Source organism: Monodon monoceros, unplaced genomic scaffold (assembly GCF_005190385.1).
Source record: "Monodon monoceros isolate NGI ecotype Baffin Bay Population unplaced genomic scaffold, NGI_Narwhal_1 Super_Scaffold_20, whole genome shotgun sequence".
In the NCBI taxonomy this organism is placed as follows: Eukaryota; Metazoa; Chordata; class Mammalia; order Artiodactyla; family Monodontidae; genus Monodon; species Monodon monoceros.
Window position 1 is genome coordinate 63,151,212 of NW_021703777.1, and position 17,057 is coordinate 63,168,268.

The following is a 17,057-nucleotide window of genomic DNA, read 5'->3' on the forward strand; positions in this document are numbered from 1 at the left end:
TGTGTGTGTGTGTGTGTGTGTGTGTGTGTGTGTGTGTGTGTGTGTGTATGCATACATTCCAACTTTAAAAAGGAAAAGGACATTTTGAAATCAAGTTCACACCCAAGATAAAGCTATGGTGGGCGACACTCACCTGCATGTATTTGCAGTTAAGACTGAGGACTGCGGGGGGCCTTGCCTGGGCCACGTGATGCTGCTGAGGAGGTCGTTATGGGTCTGGTTTACAGTTTGGTTACACCAAGCAGCTCAGTGATAAGCACAGCTTGTTTATTTGTCTTTGATGGATGCCAGGTGGACTGTGGCCAGACAGTCTTCCTTCAGCAGCCTCAGCACTTTGAACCCAACAGAGCCAACCTGAGGCCCTCCCCTGGGCAAAACTCAGGTCACCCAATGGGCCACCACAACAAAAGGATGGTCACCGTGGCAGCGGCACCAGGAACAGAGCCAAGAAGAACTTAGGCAGAGAGAAAAGAGGAAGAAAGCTAGGGAGGGCCCAGGAGACGCAGCCAACGAGGTGGTGGGGCAGGCCGACCAGGTTTTCTGTCGTGTCACAGGGTTTGCTCCAAGAAACCCAGCTTTGGTGCACCTTTTCTAATATTAGATGACCTGGATTGCGTCTAGGAATGAGCACAGGCCGTTTGCTGAGTTTAGACGTTCTCCCCCCTCTCTGAGAGCTGTCAGCTTGTGAGGCGGTATCCTCCTGGAGGAGGGTTTGGTGTGGGCTGCAAAATGAGAGACCAGAAATAACCACAAATAAGAGACGACTAGTGGCCAAAACATTTCTCGATCCTGGCGTGGGCTGTGGGAGGCCATGTGTGTTTACGCCCTCCCTCCAGCTGGAGTTGAGAAGAGCTGTCTCCAGAACGGTGGCAGCCGGGAACCTCAAGAGGAGGGTCTGCGGCAGGGCAAAGGCAGTGACATGTCAGGGAGCGTCTGCTGGAAGGTATCTGAGGCTCTTGGTGAAGCCGGTGAAACATGCTGTGTTATCCAGAGCTTTCTCAGGGCTGGACTGGGCTACCCATTGGAGAAGGGGGCTGGAGAACCCAGGCTTAGTCATTTTTCCTCTCAGTTTTTACTAGTTGTGGGCTGGAATGTGACATTGTTTTCTTTTCTGATAGGGTCATGATGTCAAAAGCTAATGATTTTCTTTTCTTGAAAAACAGGTCCCCATATCAAAGCAGGGGAAATGGTGTCGTGCGGTTTGTGGTGAGTCCTGTAGAGGGTGATCTCTGATGAGAAGCTGAAGGAGGTCGGGGGCTCATTACCCACTGCTCTAGAGAACTATGGTCCAGCAAGGGTGGAATATATTTCATAAAGTGCCCCTGGGACAAACTGGCCTGAATGGCAGGTCACTTCAGGCACAGGGTGAGAGAGATCTCGGGACAGTTCAGTCAACCAGCCTAGGGCAGGGGATCCCAACTTCCTTAAGTATATGATTTTCCTTTTCAAATTCCCAAATCCTTCGGACACCTACAAGAGAGTGTGAGTACCTACTGATTGAGAAAATGAAGGGTGAGTCAACAATTATTCAACACGTTTAAAGGCATATTACTTGAAAGCAAGCTATATAGTAGCATGTAGTTGAAACCAAAGTTGTAAAGAAACTATAATAATCTCCACAATCAGACAGATACTCAATATACAACCCTCATGGCCATTCATCCCAGACTCGTTGGGTGTTTAAAATGGCAGCCACGAGGCCTTCCTTCATTCCCTCAGGACTGCGAGATTCTTGCTATAGCCCCACAGGATGTCAACAGTGTGGTGATCTGAGGACCTGGTGGCTACTATCCCAGAATTAAGTCAATATTTAAATAGAAAGCCCTACCCAGTGCCCTGGAATATATTCCCAAAAGAGCTTCTGGACTGCACAATGGAAGTGAGGGGGAGCTTCATCCTGTTGGAAAATGAGGTTTCCAAGGACTTCCTGAAGCTGTGGGAAAATCCTTTCAGTATATCCTGACTTTTGACTCCTGACACTATGTTCTTCACACGCACACACACACACACACGCACACACACGCACACTTCACACAATGACCCACAGCCCCATGCATGTGATCTATCAACAAAGACATTAACTATTGGGGAATCCCTTACATGTTCAACCACATGCCTGGAGATGAACTGTTTTGTTTACATGAACGTGGCCTTATCACTGAATTTGAGACAACCTGCCAAGTCAACTTCGTCTTCCATGTGAGTCTGAAAACAGCAGCTGAAGTTTTATCAGTTCACCTTATCTGCTTCCATCAGGGCCTGCAGAAGGTACAAGAAGGTTTCCTCTTCCATCATTTACAGAGAAGATGCTGGATCATGGTCTGGGGAACACAGTGCTCTCAGTCAGCCCTCTTTATTGATTTCTTGGGGCTGTGCTGAATGTGACACAAAAATGATTCATGGTTTTCTCAAGACACGTGAAGTGTAAGAGCACAAATTTGTTGCCAGCTCTATATTTGCTAGTCATCGAGTAATACATTTCGTTTCCAACGTGCTCGATCTTTCTTTTTTAATAGATCTTTACTGGAGTATAATTGCTTCACAATACTGTGTTAGTTTCTGTTGTACAACAAAGTGAATCAGCCATATGCATACGTATATCCCCATATCGCCTCCCTCTTGAGCCTCCCTCCCACCCTCCCTATCCCACCCCTCTAGGTTGTCGCAAAGCTCCGAGCTGATCTCCCTGTGCTATGCGGCTGCTTCCCACTAGCTAACTACATTACATTTGGTAGTGTATATATGTCACTGCTACTCTCACTTCGCCCCAGCTTCTCCCTCCCCCGCCATGTCCTCAAGCCCATTCTCTATGTCTACGTCTTTATTCCTGCCCTGCCACTAGGTTCAATAGTACCATGGTTTTTTTTTTAGATTCCATATATATGCATTAGCATATGGTATTTGTTTTTCTCTTTCTGACTTACTTCACTCTGTATGACAGACTCTAGGTCCATCCACCTCACTACAAATAACTCAGTTTCATTTCTTTTCATGGCTGAGTCATATTCCATTGTATATATGTGCCACATCTTCTTTATCCATTCATCTGTCGATGGACACTTAGGTTGTTTCCATCTCCTGGCTATTGTAAATAGAGCTGCAATGAACATTTTGGTACATGACTCTTTTTGAATTATGGTTTTCTCAGGGTATATGCCCAGTAGTGGGATTGCTGGGGCATATGGTAGTTCTATTTTTAGTTTTGTAAGGAACGTCCATACTGTTCTCCATAGTGGCTGTATCAATTTACATTCCCACCAACAGTGCAGGAGGGTTCCCTTTTCACCACACCCACTCTAGCATTTATTGTTTGTAGATTTTTTGATGATGGCCATTCTGACCCGTGTGAGGTGATACCTCATTGCAGTTTTTTTTTGTTTTTTTTTTTTTGCGGTACGCAGGCCTCTCACTGCTGTGGCCTCTCCCGTTGTGGAGCACAGGCTCTGGACGCGCAGGCTCAGCGGCCATGGCTCACGGGCCCAGCCGCTCGGCGGCATGTGGGATCTTCCCGGACCGGGGCACGAACCGGCGTCCCCTGCATCGGCAGGCGGACTCTCAACCACTGCACCACCAGGGAAGCCCCTCATTGTAGTTTTGATTTGCATTTCTCTAATAATTAGTGATTCCAACGTGCTCAATTATTTCTGAATAAGCCTGTAGATACTGACCCAAAGCTTCAAGCGTTCAGTAATGCTTTTGAATTAATTTGCATTTTCTCATCACCAAAGCATCTAAACACGCTATAAAAGTAAGACACATATGTGAGTCAGACCACTCACTCTGTGAGGTGGCATGCCTTTTATGCTTACAATTTTCAGAAAAATCCTGTAAGATAGGTACCAGGATTCCCATTTTACAGATGAGGAAACAGACTCAGAAAGGCAAAGTCACTTGATCAAAGTCTTACAAAGAGCAGGTTGTGGAACTGGGATTCTATTCAGGCCTGGTTAAAGCCATAGCCAGTCCTAACCAGGTTGCCTTCTCAAATAAGGAAAAACCTCTATTTTCTTAAAATGCTGTTATTCTCTTTTTTTGGTATGTAAAAGTTTTAAATCTTGAATTTTGTTTGTTGGAATAGGTTGAGGGTGTGAAATTGCTAATATTTGACCATTTCCGACCCTATGGTTCAATCTTATAGTTTCCTTCTTTGCAGGAAAGAGAAAAGGAAGGAAGGAAAGAAGGAAGGAAGGAGAAAACAAAGTGTAGAAAAACAGAGAGCAGTAGAAAGACCAAAGAGCAGAGAGGAAGGAAGGAAATAAGGGAAGGAAGAAGGTATGAGAAGTTATTAGATTAAGCTAGCGAAGCTCTGTCGCTCTTTCCTAAATCCTGCTTGCCCTCCAGCCTCTCCCTCCACAAGCTTGGATTTCATTGTCCAGTGCCTTTGATCAGCACTTTCACAGTCACCAGACTCCGTAAGTAATCAACAGAGACCAACTGTATCATATTGTCTTTCATTCTTTCTTTCTTTCTTTTTTTTTTTTTTAAACAAGGATTGCTCAGATTTCTAGCCACCACCCCGAGGGGGTGAGAAGAAAGAAAAGATAGACCGAACAAAGCCTTGCATTTATAGGCGCCTATAAATACAACTTTCCCTTCCTGGGGGGGAAAACACTGGACCAAAACAAAATGCCCTCAATGTATGAATTTATAAAAATGTAAAATTAACGCACATTGAAGTTTCAGATGGGAAACATGACCTCAATGTTGAAAGAAGGGAGACGAGAAGATGAAAAATGAAAGAAACCTTTTTTATTAAATAATTAGCTTGGAGATGGTACGAAGTGTTTTCTAAATGAATCCATTTATAGGAGGAAATAAAAACATTTGAACAATTTGATGAATGCATATGAATAACAAATGACAAAGCCAGGGAGCATTTCAAGCCCTGGAACTGAAGTCTTTAAAGGAAAAATGTTCTCACCCCCTAATGCTATCTCGGGAATCTCAATATGTTCAGCAAGAGCTGGTAGGAGAGAAGTGTTCTCTAAAATGATGAATATGAGGCTGCTATTACCCCACACCATCAGCATGTAGAATCTCATTCGGCTCCAGCCCAATGCGATGTGAAAGAAGGAGGATTTTCTTTTCTTATAAATGTTAGCGATTACACTGGATCAGAATGGCAAATCCAGGCGGCAGAGCCCCCTGTTTTCCTTAGAAATGTCCTCCCAGATGGCACTCCCTTGGACAGCATTGCATCTTTGGCTCTCTTTGACTACCCACAGAGGAGGACAATGGTGAGCCCCGCCCCAGGGCACGATGCTGTTTACCTCTCTGCCAAGGCCCATTATTAAAAGCCTCTTTGTGAGGGAGGAGTTGCCAGAAGACACTTTCCCATTGCAGTGGCTGCCTTTTTGGTGTTTGGAATTCTCCAAAAAATTGGCCTGAAAAGATAAAGGGTATGACATGATCGCAACTACTACTATTAATTGCTATTATCTTAGGCTTTATTAGTTTGCTAGGAATGCTATAACAAAGGACCACAAACTGGGTACCGCAAACAAAGTCACAGACAAGATGGCCCAAATAACAGTAAGTTATTTTCTCAAAGTTCTGGAGGCTAGAAGTTCAAGATCAAGGTGTCAGCAGCGTCAGTTGCTTTTGAGACCTCTCTCCTTGGTTTGGAGATAAATATTTCTCCCTGTGTCCTTGTACGATCTTTCCTCCATGTCCACGCATCCCTGGTGTCTTTTTTTGTGTCCAAATTTCCTCTTCTTATAAGGACACCAGTCATTTTGGATTAAGTCCCACCCTAATGACCTCATTTGAACTTAATTGTCTCTTGAAAGAGCCTTTCTCCAAATACAGTCTCATCTTAAAGTATTGGGGATTAGACTTAAACAAAAATTTTGGAGAGGCACAATTTTTGTTTGTCTAAAAATAGTATTTTATAGAGCAGAAACTGACACGCCATTGTAAAGCAATTAGACTCCAATAAAGATGTAAAAAAAATAAAATAAAAAATTAAAAAATAAAAACAGTATTTTGCCTTCATTATTGAAAGATATTTTTGCTTTCTTTGAAAGTCTACACTAATAGCACTTTTTCTTTCAGCACATTGCATAATTTATTCCTGTCTTTTGTCTTTTATTACTATTTTTGAGACGTTAGCCAGCTGTCTAATTGTCATCGCTTTGGAAATGATTTTTATTTTCTGTCCGCCTTTAAGATCTTCTTTTGGCTTTAGGCATTCTACAGTTTTACTAGAATATGCCTGGGTGTGAATTTCCTTTTATTTATTCTTCTTGGGACTTTTTGGGCTTCCTGGATCTGAGGTTTGCACTCTTTCAACAAATATTTCTGGAAAATTCTGTTTTTTTTCCCTTCAGATATGCCTCTTCCCATTTTGTCTTTTATCTCTTTCTGGAACTCTGGAACACCTCACTCTGTCTCTGTGTATTTTAACCTGTCTTGCCTATCTCGACTCTCTGTGACATCCTGGGTAATTTAATGAAATCTATTTTCCATCTCAGTGACTTACTACTCAGCTGAACAAAATCTCCTATTTAACACACCCAGTGAATATTTTTATTGAGGTAAAGTTCAATTAAGATACAATTAACCACCGCAAAGCGTACAGTTCATTGGCTTTTAGTACAGTCACAATGTTGTACATCCACCAGTTCTATCTTGTTTCATCAAAACGTTTTCAACAACCCAAAAGAAAACCCTGTACCCATTAAGTAGTCACTCCCCGCGACTCCCTCCTCTTAGCCCCTGGGAACCGCCAATCTGCTTTCTGTCTATGGATTTACCTATCCTAGGCATTCCATATAAACAGAATCATATAATATGTGACCTTTTGTGTCATGCTTCTTTCGCTTATCATAATGCTTTCAAGGTTCATGCGTGTTGTGACGTGTATCAGTACCTCATTCCTTTTTATGGCTGAGTAATGTTCCACTGTGTAGATATACCACTTTTGTTTATCCATTCATCCATTGAGGGCATTTGGGTTGTTTCCAGCTTTCGGCTGCTATTAGCCCCATTTTTCAGATGTGGAAACAGAGAGGTTAAGTAACTGGCCAAAAGTCACACATCTGATAAAGTGATGGAGCTGGGATTCAATTCTAAGCAGTCTGGCACCGGAATCCACCTTCTCAAACATCCTCTCACTCAATAAATAGTTATTGAGGGGATACTATATTCCAGGCATCATAAAGTCTCGTCCAACTCCCCGAGCAGAGCTAATTGTTTCCTTCTCTGTGCTCATAAGGAATTATCTATATGAGATCGATTATCCTCTGAAACTGCAGTCTCAGTCATAGTCACTGACTTTCCACTGATGTGTGACTTGTAGCTCTGGCTTTATCAAACTTGAGCAAGATACAGAAATGAAGACTGTAAACTGAGACTTTGTGTTTAAAATTATCAGATTCTTTCCTTGCGTCCCCACAATGACCCTGTGAGGCAAGTATTATTATTTTGCAGTGGAATGTCAATGCAGTAACTAAACCAAAGTAAAAACCAATAAAATGGAATAAGAAGATTAAAAGAGTAGAGTTCAGCATTATACCTCATGAGGGAAATGCAAATTAAGACAACAATGAGATACTACTATTAATACATACTTATCAGAATGGTCAACATCCAAGTCACTGACAGAGCCAAATGCTGACAAGGATGTGGAACAATAGGAACTTTCATTCATTGCTGATGGAGGTGCAAAGGGGTACAGCCACTTTGGAAGACAGTTTGGCAGTTTCTTACAAAATTGACCATACTGGGCTTCCCTGGTGGCGCAGTGGTTGAGAGTCCGCCTGCCGATGCAGGGGACACGGGTTCGTGCCCCGGTCTGGGAAGATCCCACATGCCACGGAGCGGCTGGGCCCGTGAGCCATGGCCGCTGAGCCTGCGCGTCCGGAGCCTGTGCTCCGCAGCGGGAGAGGCCACAACAGTGAGAGGCCCGCGTACAGCAAAAAAAAAAAAAAAAAAAAAAGAACAAAATTTACCATATGGCACAGCAATTGTGCTCCTTGGTATTTACCCAAATGAGTTGAAAACTTATGTCCACACAAAAACCTGCATACAGATGTTTTTTGCATCTTAATTCATATTTGCCAGTATTTGGAAGCAACCAAGATGTGTTTAGGCAGGTGAATGGATAAATAAACTATGATACACACAGACAATGGCATATTATTCGCACTAAAAAAGAAATGAGCTATCAAGCCAAGAAGAGACAGGGAGGAATCTTAATGCATACTAATAAGTAAAAGAAGCCAGTTGGAAAAGGCTACGTATGGTATAATTCCAACTATATGACATTCTGGAAAAGGTAAAACTAGGGAAACAGTAAAAAGAGCAATTGTTGGCAGGGGTTGGGGGAAGAGAGGGATGAATAGGCAGAACACAGAGGATTTCTAGGGCAGTGAAACTATTTTGTATGACACTGTAATGATATATACATGTCATTTATATGTTTGCCCAAACCCATAGAATGTTCACCACCACTCGAGTGAACCCTAATGTAAACTATGGTTTAAGGTGACAGTGATGTGTCCATGTAGGCTCATCAATTGTCACAAAGGTACCCCTATGGTGGGGATGCCGATAATGGTAGGGGTCGGGGTGCCATGCATGTGTGGGTCAGGATGTGCATGGGAACCCTCTGTACTTTTTGCTCAAATTTTTTGTGAACCTAAAACTGAAAATGAAGGTTTTTTTTTTTTTTAATTAAGAGAATAAATCTTCCAGGAAAGCTGCTGCGTGAGGGAACACAGGTTACAGTGGAGGAGACCGGGAGAGAGAAACTTCTGAGCAGATTCTGAAAGCACTTCTGGCTACTTTCAGGGATTTGAAGTTGATACATCCAATGAGTCGCCAAATGAATGACACATAGTAGTGAATAGAATAGAAGTAGGTAGGAATTTTTATCCTCAAAGAAGTAAGACCTGAAGAGGCAAAAAAAAACCCACAAAAAACAAACAAACAAAAAAACCCATGTGCATGATCATACCTATCAAGAAGCAGCCCAGAAATTCAAAGCCCCATCTGCTTCCCTCTGCAACCTGCACTCACCTTGGTACTCTCCTCCTACCCAGAGGAAATACACGGGAAAGTGGGAAAAGTTCACTTGACCAAACCTTGTCAAAATGTTTCCTGAGGACTGACATCGTTGGTGACCTGCTGGCAAATACCAGTCAAGAAAAATTAATGCAACTGAAAAAGATAAATTACCCATTAAAATCATGATATCTGATAATATTTTGGGCCCATGATATTTAGTTTAAAGATTAAGAATATAAAAAAGAATGTAATCTATAAAAATTATCGTGAACATAATAATATAAGAATGAGGATATCATTTTTCCAATTCCCTCCCCCCCAAAAAAAGGTAGAAAACACAAATGGCCACCAATAAGGTAATGGCTAAATAATGGGGGTGTATATGTGTATACACACACACACTTTGGAATAACATGCAGCTATATAAAAGGGTGAAAATCTCTTTATATACGGACATAGACAATTTTCCATGAAGTGAAATATAGTTGAGTGAAAAAAGTAGCTCTGTAGCATGAGACTAATGGAATCCTGTATTTTTAAAACAAAATTATATAAACTTTCATCTGCCAATTTATTTTCTTTCTCCCAAGCTAGACTATAGGATGCCCAGCAATTAGGACCGTGTCTGCCACATAAACATTTGTTACATAAATGAATATCTAATTCCAGTTCAAAACTAGAAGATTAATACTTAATGAAGAGAAGAGGCACCTGCTCTATTTCAGCACTTAATTAGTAGCTTTATATTTGTTATTATATTTATTACTCATGAGTACTATTTATTACTCATTTATTACTTTATTTATATTAATAAATATTAATATATTTATTACTCATGAATCCCAATGAGATTGAGAAGATTAAGGCTTCGAGATATTAAATAATTTATCCAAGGTTACACACTTAACCTAGGATCCAAGAGGAGGCCCTCTTTTTTAGATTTTTTTATTTAAGTATATTTGATTTATAATATTGTGTTAGTTTCGGGTATACAGCAAAGTGATTCAGTTATATATATATATTCAGATTATTTTCCATTATAGGTTATTACAAGATATTGAATGTAGTTCCCTGTGTTATGCAGTAAATCCTTGTTGCTTATCTATTTTATGTATAGTAGTTTGTATCTGTTACTCTCATACTCCTAATTTATTCCTCTCTCTCCTCCCTTTCCCCTTTGGTAACCATAAGTTTGTTTTCTATGTCTGTGAGTCTGTTTCTGTTTCATAGATAAGTTCATTTGTGTCATATTTTAGATTCTACATACAAGTGATATCATATAATATTTGTCTTTCTCTGCCTGACTTACCTCACTTAGTATGATATTCTCTAAGTTCATCCATGTTGCTGCAAGTGGCATAATTTCATAATTTTTTTATTGCTGAGTAATATTCCATTGTGTATAAATACCACATCTTCTTTATCCTTTCATCTGTTCATGGAACTTAGGTTGCTTCCATGTCTTATCTATTGTAAACAGTGCTGCTATGAACTTTAGGGTGCATGTATCTTTTCAAATTAGAGTTTTCATCTTTTCTGGATATACGCCCAGGAGTGGGATTGCTGGATCATACGGTAGCTCTATTTTCAGTTTTTTAAGGAAACCTCATACCCTTTTCCACAGTGGCTGTACCAATTTTCACTTCCACCCACAGTGTATGAGGGGTGCTAAAGAAGGCCTTCTTGATTGCATAGCTTCTGAGCACATTTTCAGGTATAATCAGTAATAGCATTCCAGAGTCTTCTCAGTGGTGTCCGGTATGTTACCTTGATATCTCGTCTATGTTATATTATGGACCCACTAATAAAAAGCAAATTAGAAGTGTAAAGCTTGGCATGTTTTATTCATAGCTCCCTAAGGAATCTTGCAGATGCTGTAAATTCAAAGAAGGAAAGAAGCTGTTTTTGAATATCTAAGCTCGTATGAGGCAGTGTAACTGGTGTTTCCGCATCAATCCTCCGAACGCATTGGTGGGTAGGTCTTATTCTCCCCATTTTGAGAGATGAGGAAACTGAGGTTCTGAAAGTTTAAGCCACTGATCCAAAGTCCCATAAATGTTGAATGTTCAAGCTGAGACTTTACAGCCTTGTCTGACTCCAGAACACATGGTCTTCCCAGACTCCTCACTACTACCTTTCCCATCACAGGGTCGAGGCAGGTAAAGGAGTCAAAGACACAGCCTTCCTTCTCTCAACACTGGGTCTCCTTCTCTTTAAAGGCTCAGAACCGGGGAACCCACTACCGAAGGTCAGCGAAGAAGCCGGAAGAGGGCTCGGCTGGCCTTGCTGAGCTCTGGTTGTGTAATTTTCAGTTAATAACCCTTGAAGACTAAATGTATCAGAAAACATGAACCCTCAGAGGACAGCAGAGAGTCAAACAAGACCCACTGCAGAGTGAGCCTCATGTTCTCTGTCCTCGGCGATGTAATCCGTCATTAAATAGCTGTCAGTTTCTTCCACATCACTGTATTATGTATGGGTTGCAGGGCTACCAATTAGTTTGAGCAAGTGCTAAAAATAAATCAATGACGAGGAACCTTCTATTTTCATCCAGGATAATGAGGGCCTGCGTTTGGGGTGACAGAGTTGGAGGAGGGGTGGGGGAGTCGAGGAAACACGAGGACGATGTGTAGCCCCTGAACTCCACTCAGAGAAACCAACGGTCTGCTCTGCAGCTTCTGTTTACAAATGGACCAACTGCCCCAGCTGGGCTCCCTTCCTTGAGTCTGGGGCTGATGCCTGGAGAGAGACAGTTATGGGGGGCTCATGATTTTATTCTTTCTTAAGATCCTCTTATATAACCGATTTGTTGTGCAATCGAGCAGTTGGTGGTTCAAGGAAGCTGGCCCGTACCTTAGATAAGAAGTTGAATTATTCCCAGGGACGTTTGGAGTCAAGTCGGCTGGGAGACAGTGAAGGGTGAGCTGGGCCTCCCACACAGGACACGGTATTGTAGCTGAGAAGTTCCCTATACACAAGCCACACGAGTACCCCATTTCCTGAGCATCTGCATTTGGGGAACACTGGAAACCTCTTGCTCTCCCACCGAAGGCCTCTCGCTTCCTCTTGGTAAAGTCAAAAACATGGCCCAGTTGCAACAGAGGCACAAAATAGCAGTTTGGCAGCAGGATGAGAAGAGGGGAGGGAGACGAGGTGGCAGGAAGTCTCCATCATTGAAAGGAGCTCAGAGAATCACAAGAGCTTAACGTACACCTTCAGGATTACATATATGCATAGATGTGCGTAGGCGCGCGCACACACCATCTGACAACCACCGCCTCTGGGACGATAGCTGGTGGTGGCAGATGTGAGTTAGCGGAGGAAAAGGGGCCATCAGAACACATCAGACTGAGAAGCCAAATGATCTATCAATTGTCTGTGACGGTTTTCTTTTCATGAAAAAGTTGGAACGAGTACTAGAAACACTACATTAGAATGTTTATTTCCTTGCAGACTTGTGTCTCAGTCATGGCATGTGAGTGGCCCCCAGGTCCTGCCCTGCCACCGTTCCTCATGCTCACGTGGGAAATACCTACAGCCCGGGTCTCCCTGACGGAGCGATGGAGGAGCCTGACGTCTACTCAGGGCTTTTTCAAGATCAGATATAATGACAGAGAAAATGACCACACCAATTTCTCTCACCATCGCCTTGCCTTTATTGTTTTCCATTTTCAAATCCAGGGGGTTCACATGGCAGAATAAATGTCTTCTGTGTCTATACATTTTGATTAAAAGAAAATAAGGCCAAGCCATAAGATCCTGTATCCCAAGGGAGCCTAACGACACGTTGGACGCATTCATCTCCATGTTTGTGGTCCCAACCTACCTTGGGTAATGAAGGTGTTAGAATATCCTGGGTTAAACTTTCTCTCCACTCAGAACTGGGTGTTCTCATTTATAGAGCCCCAGCCCTCTCCAAATACAGGGAACAGTTTCCTGCCACCTCCTTGATGAGAGAGGCATTAGAAACTCGAGCTGAGTCAAGGAGCTCCTTTTCTTCTGCACTTGCACTGTTCCTGGCTGAAGGCAGGTGTACTCTGTCTCAATACCGCCTCCCAGGCCTTTGAGAAAGAGAAAGAATGGAGACTGGTGATTAGAGCAAAGGGAGAAGACAAAAGCAGAAGGATGTAAAGGAGCAGAGTGGAGGTGAGAAAGGTAGAAAATGGAGTGGGAGTAGGGTAGGTGGAAGTGGTGTAAAGGAAGTGGAGTTTGCCCTGGTTCCTAGGAATGAGGCCACATAAGGCAGAAAGAAGACTATAAATAACCTTTACAAGCATGCTAGCTCCAGGGACGGCTCCCCAGCAGGACTCTGGTTTGCTGAGGGCAGTGTGCAAGCTCAGGGAGCGGACCTAGTGCTCCAAAGGATGGCAGACGACAGTCTTTATATGGGGATTTTTCAGAGTCTTTTGTGGGGGAGAAATGTGAGAAGAAGCAGAAAGCCAGAAACAGGTGGAGACAGGTGGAGAAAGACTGAGATGTTCGAGGGGATGACTAGGAAGTTTTTCTCCAGGAAAATCTGCATCACTCTGCAGTGCTTTAGAGTTGAAATAGCATTTGGGGTTGGGGGGGGGGTGGCGGCTTGGAAAAGAGCTTGAGTCTGGACCTAGTGAAGAATAGAAGCCTGCCACCGCAGCATCCTCTCTGTTTATATCCAGGTTTCCCCTTGAAGATGGTTTTCAATGCAAAATGATCATCTTTATAGCCTGTCTTGTCTTCCTAACCTCAGCAAATACTTAGTTTGTCCTCAGAGTTGATTTCTAGCACCTTTATCATATAATCTGTCATTAAATTCCTAAGTGTTTTTAAGAGCCTACTCCACACCCAGAACTGGACAAGGCAATTGAAAGGCGATGAAACAAGCAGAAAAAATGGTCAGTGGCCCCAAGTTGATCACAGTCTCCTTGTCTCCAAGGAGACAGGTAATCCAGAAGACAAAATAAGACAATGCAAATATGTACCATAATTACTCTAAGTACAATAGGAGTTTAGAAAATGGAAACAGCCGGAATACTATCCACCACTCACTGATAGTAACAAGGTCCTCTGCATATACTATATTCAATGCTTTATAAACATATTAGTACTTTTAATCGTCACAACCTAGTAGTATTGTTGTACCCATTTTACAGATATGAAATTGAGGCTTAAAGAAGTTAGGTAAGTTTCCCAAGGTCTCAACACAAGAAAGTATCTGAGATGGGGTTTGAAACTGACCTAGCTGACTTAAAATATGGTATCTTAACCACAGCCATTGCTTCTACATTCCATCCAGGAAAAAAGGAAGGTAAGAAGTGGGGGTAAAAGGCATGTGCCATCTGGGTATTACCCGTTTTTTTTTTTTTTGCGGTACGCGGGCCTCTCACTGTTGTGGCCTCTCCTGTTGCGGAGCACAGGCTCCGGACACGCAGGCTCAGCGGCCATGGCTCACAGGCCCAGCCGCTCCATGGCACGTGGGATCTTCCCGGACCGGGGCACGAACCCACGTCCCCTGCATCGGCAGGTGGACTCTCAACCACTGCGCCACTAGGGAAGCCCTGGGTATTACCTTTTATCAGGAAAACAATAACTCTGCCAGAAATCTCACTTGATAGAAGTGCTCATCAGCAGAACTGGATGCATGGATAACAGGGGAGATAACTTACCTGGGCATATTGCAACACCCCAGCTAACTGGAACTCTTTTAATAAGGGAAGAGGGGAGAAGAGATACTCAATAGGCAACCAGAAGCATCTGCCACGTTGGACATCTTACATATGTGATGGCAGGATGTGAGGTTGCTAGAGTCTGAACTAGGATTTTGGAAGTCTGAATTAGAAGAAACTAAAAAGATCCAAGAAACATTTTAAAGAAAAAATAACTCACTTGGAAATAGATTGGGTAGAGGTCCTGAAAAAGAAGGATGAATGAAAGATGATTCCAAGGAAAATGGGAGTGTAATATATAGTGAAAAAGCAGGTTACACTGGACTGATGATGGGTGAGGTTTTGTATATATTGAGTTTGAAGTGATGGTAGGACCTCCCCGTAGATATGCCCTCTGAGTTGGTGCCAGTCACCTGAGGGCAAAGGGTTAGTCAGGGCTGGAGGCATCAGCCTCAAAATGATATTGTAGGGATGGATGAGTTTCTCAACGCAGAGAGTGGAACTGAAGCAAAACCGGGTCCGAGGACCTTGAGGACCATTCCCACTTAGATAAGAAAAAGGAAGTGAGCTGGTAAAATGAACAAAAAACTTTGCTAGGAGTTCACAGGAGAATCAGGAAAGTGGATTTGCACAGAAGACTGGGTTAGAGGGAGTTTGGGGGTGGTGGTTAACTGTCACAGCAGCCGAGGAGTTAAAGAGGAAGAGAGCTAAGGAAGACCCCTGATTTGGCAAAAGGAGATAATGATTATCTGGAGGCCACAGCATGGAGAAATGGAGGGGAACAGAAGCCAAAAGATGGCTGTTTTTCTCAGCAGTGGCCCAGAGGGGCCTTCAGAAGTACCTTTGAATGACCCATGGTTTCACTATATCCCCTAATTATATATTATTTTGTGACACTGAGAGTCTTTAAAATTTTGTTGTTCTTACATAGCAGCTTTTTATAAAACTGAATATTAATTAATTACTTCACTACCATTCTCCTATCATAGCAGAAAACTTGTATTTAATAAGATTGCATAGATTAGGTAATGGGACAGACAGATAAGAAATACTTTTACACTTTGTGTTTTTACTTTATCCATAGTTCACTTCTGTTAAAAACCATCCACCTGTCCCAGCCCTGAAAAGCATTCTCACATGCTCCATGCCCACTTCAAAGGCCTAGCACTCCCCAAAGTCCAGTTGCCTTTGAAGTCTTTGAAGTGTCAGTGGGAGAAACTGGAGTATTTGAGACAAAAAAATGCCTTTAGGTCATCTGAGTGCCAAGTCTCCATCACCACTTCTTGAGACTAAAGGCTATTTTTAAAGTGTGACGGACAAAGCACCATCCTGAGCTATTGATGCTACAAGGACAAGGGCCAGGGTGGCAGGAAAGCTGTAGTCCATAATTTGTCAGGATGTGGGTTATTCACAGGTTGTAAAAATTCCTTTCAGATAATTTCCCCATAAGATGAAATCACTGAGTCATTTGAAAAAACACAGAGATATCTTACAGTTGCCTCCTCATTCAAGCTTTCAGAAACTCAGAAATGTTTCTCAAAAGGCATAAGATTCCCAAAATCTTTTTTTTTTAATTGATTTATTATTTTTTTGGGGGGCTGCTTTGGGTCTTTGTTGCTGCGCACGGGCTTTCTCTAGTTGTGGTGAGCAGGGGCTACTTTTTGTTGCGGTGCATGGGCTTCTCATTGCAGTGGCTTCTCTTGTTGTGGAGCGTGGTCTCTGGGTGCACAGGCTCAGTGGTTGTGGCTTGCGGGTTTAGTTGCTCTGTGGCATGTTGGATCTTCCCGGACCTGGGCTCGAACCCGTGTCCCCTGCATTGGCAGGCAGATTCTTAACCACTTCACCACCAGGGAAGTCTCGGGTTCCCAAAATCTTATTATGTAAAATGACTCTAGGTAACATACGAATGGACATTTGATTAGTCAGCTTAGATGAAATTTGGATGTGGTAACCAATGACCTGTAAGAAAAATCTCAGTGGCTTAGAATAATAAACATTTATTTCTCACTCACATAAATGTAAGTTGCCAGCTGGTTTCAGATATGCCTCATGTTTTCTTTATTTCAGGACCGGGTTAAAGCACAGACCCTGAGTCTTGAGGCAGGAAGAAAGAATCATGCAAGTCCAGAAAATGCCTCATAAATTGTCTGGGAGCACCATATATCACTAGGCAAAGCCAGTCACATGGCTAAGGCTGACCTCAATAGGGCTGGAAATACATAGAATCTTTCCCAGCAGGGTGGGGCTCTGGAGGGCGCAGTATTGAACATTTTGAACAAATAATTTTAATCGTAATATATATGTCATAAAAACATAATTAGATCTATGATTTCACAGATAATTTTTTTAAATATTTAAGTGAAAACATGAATCAATTTAAAGGTGTTTTTAAGTAAACGATTGTAC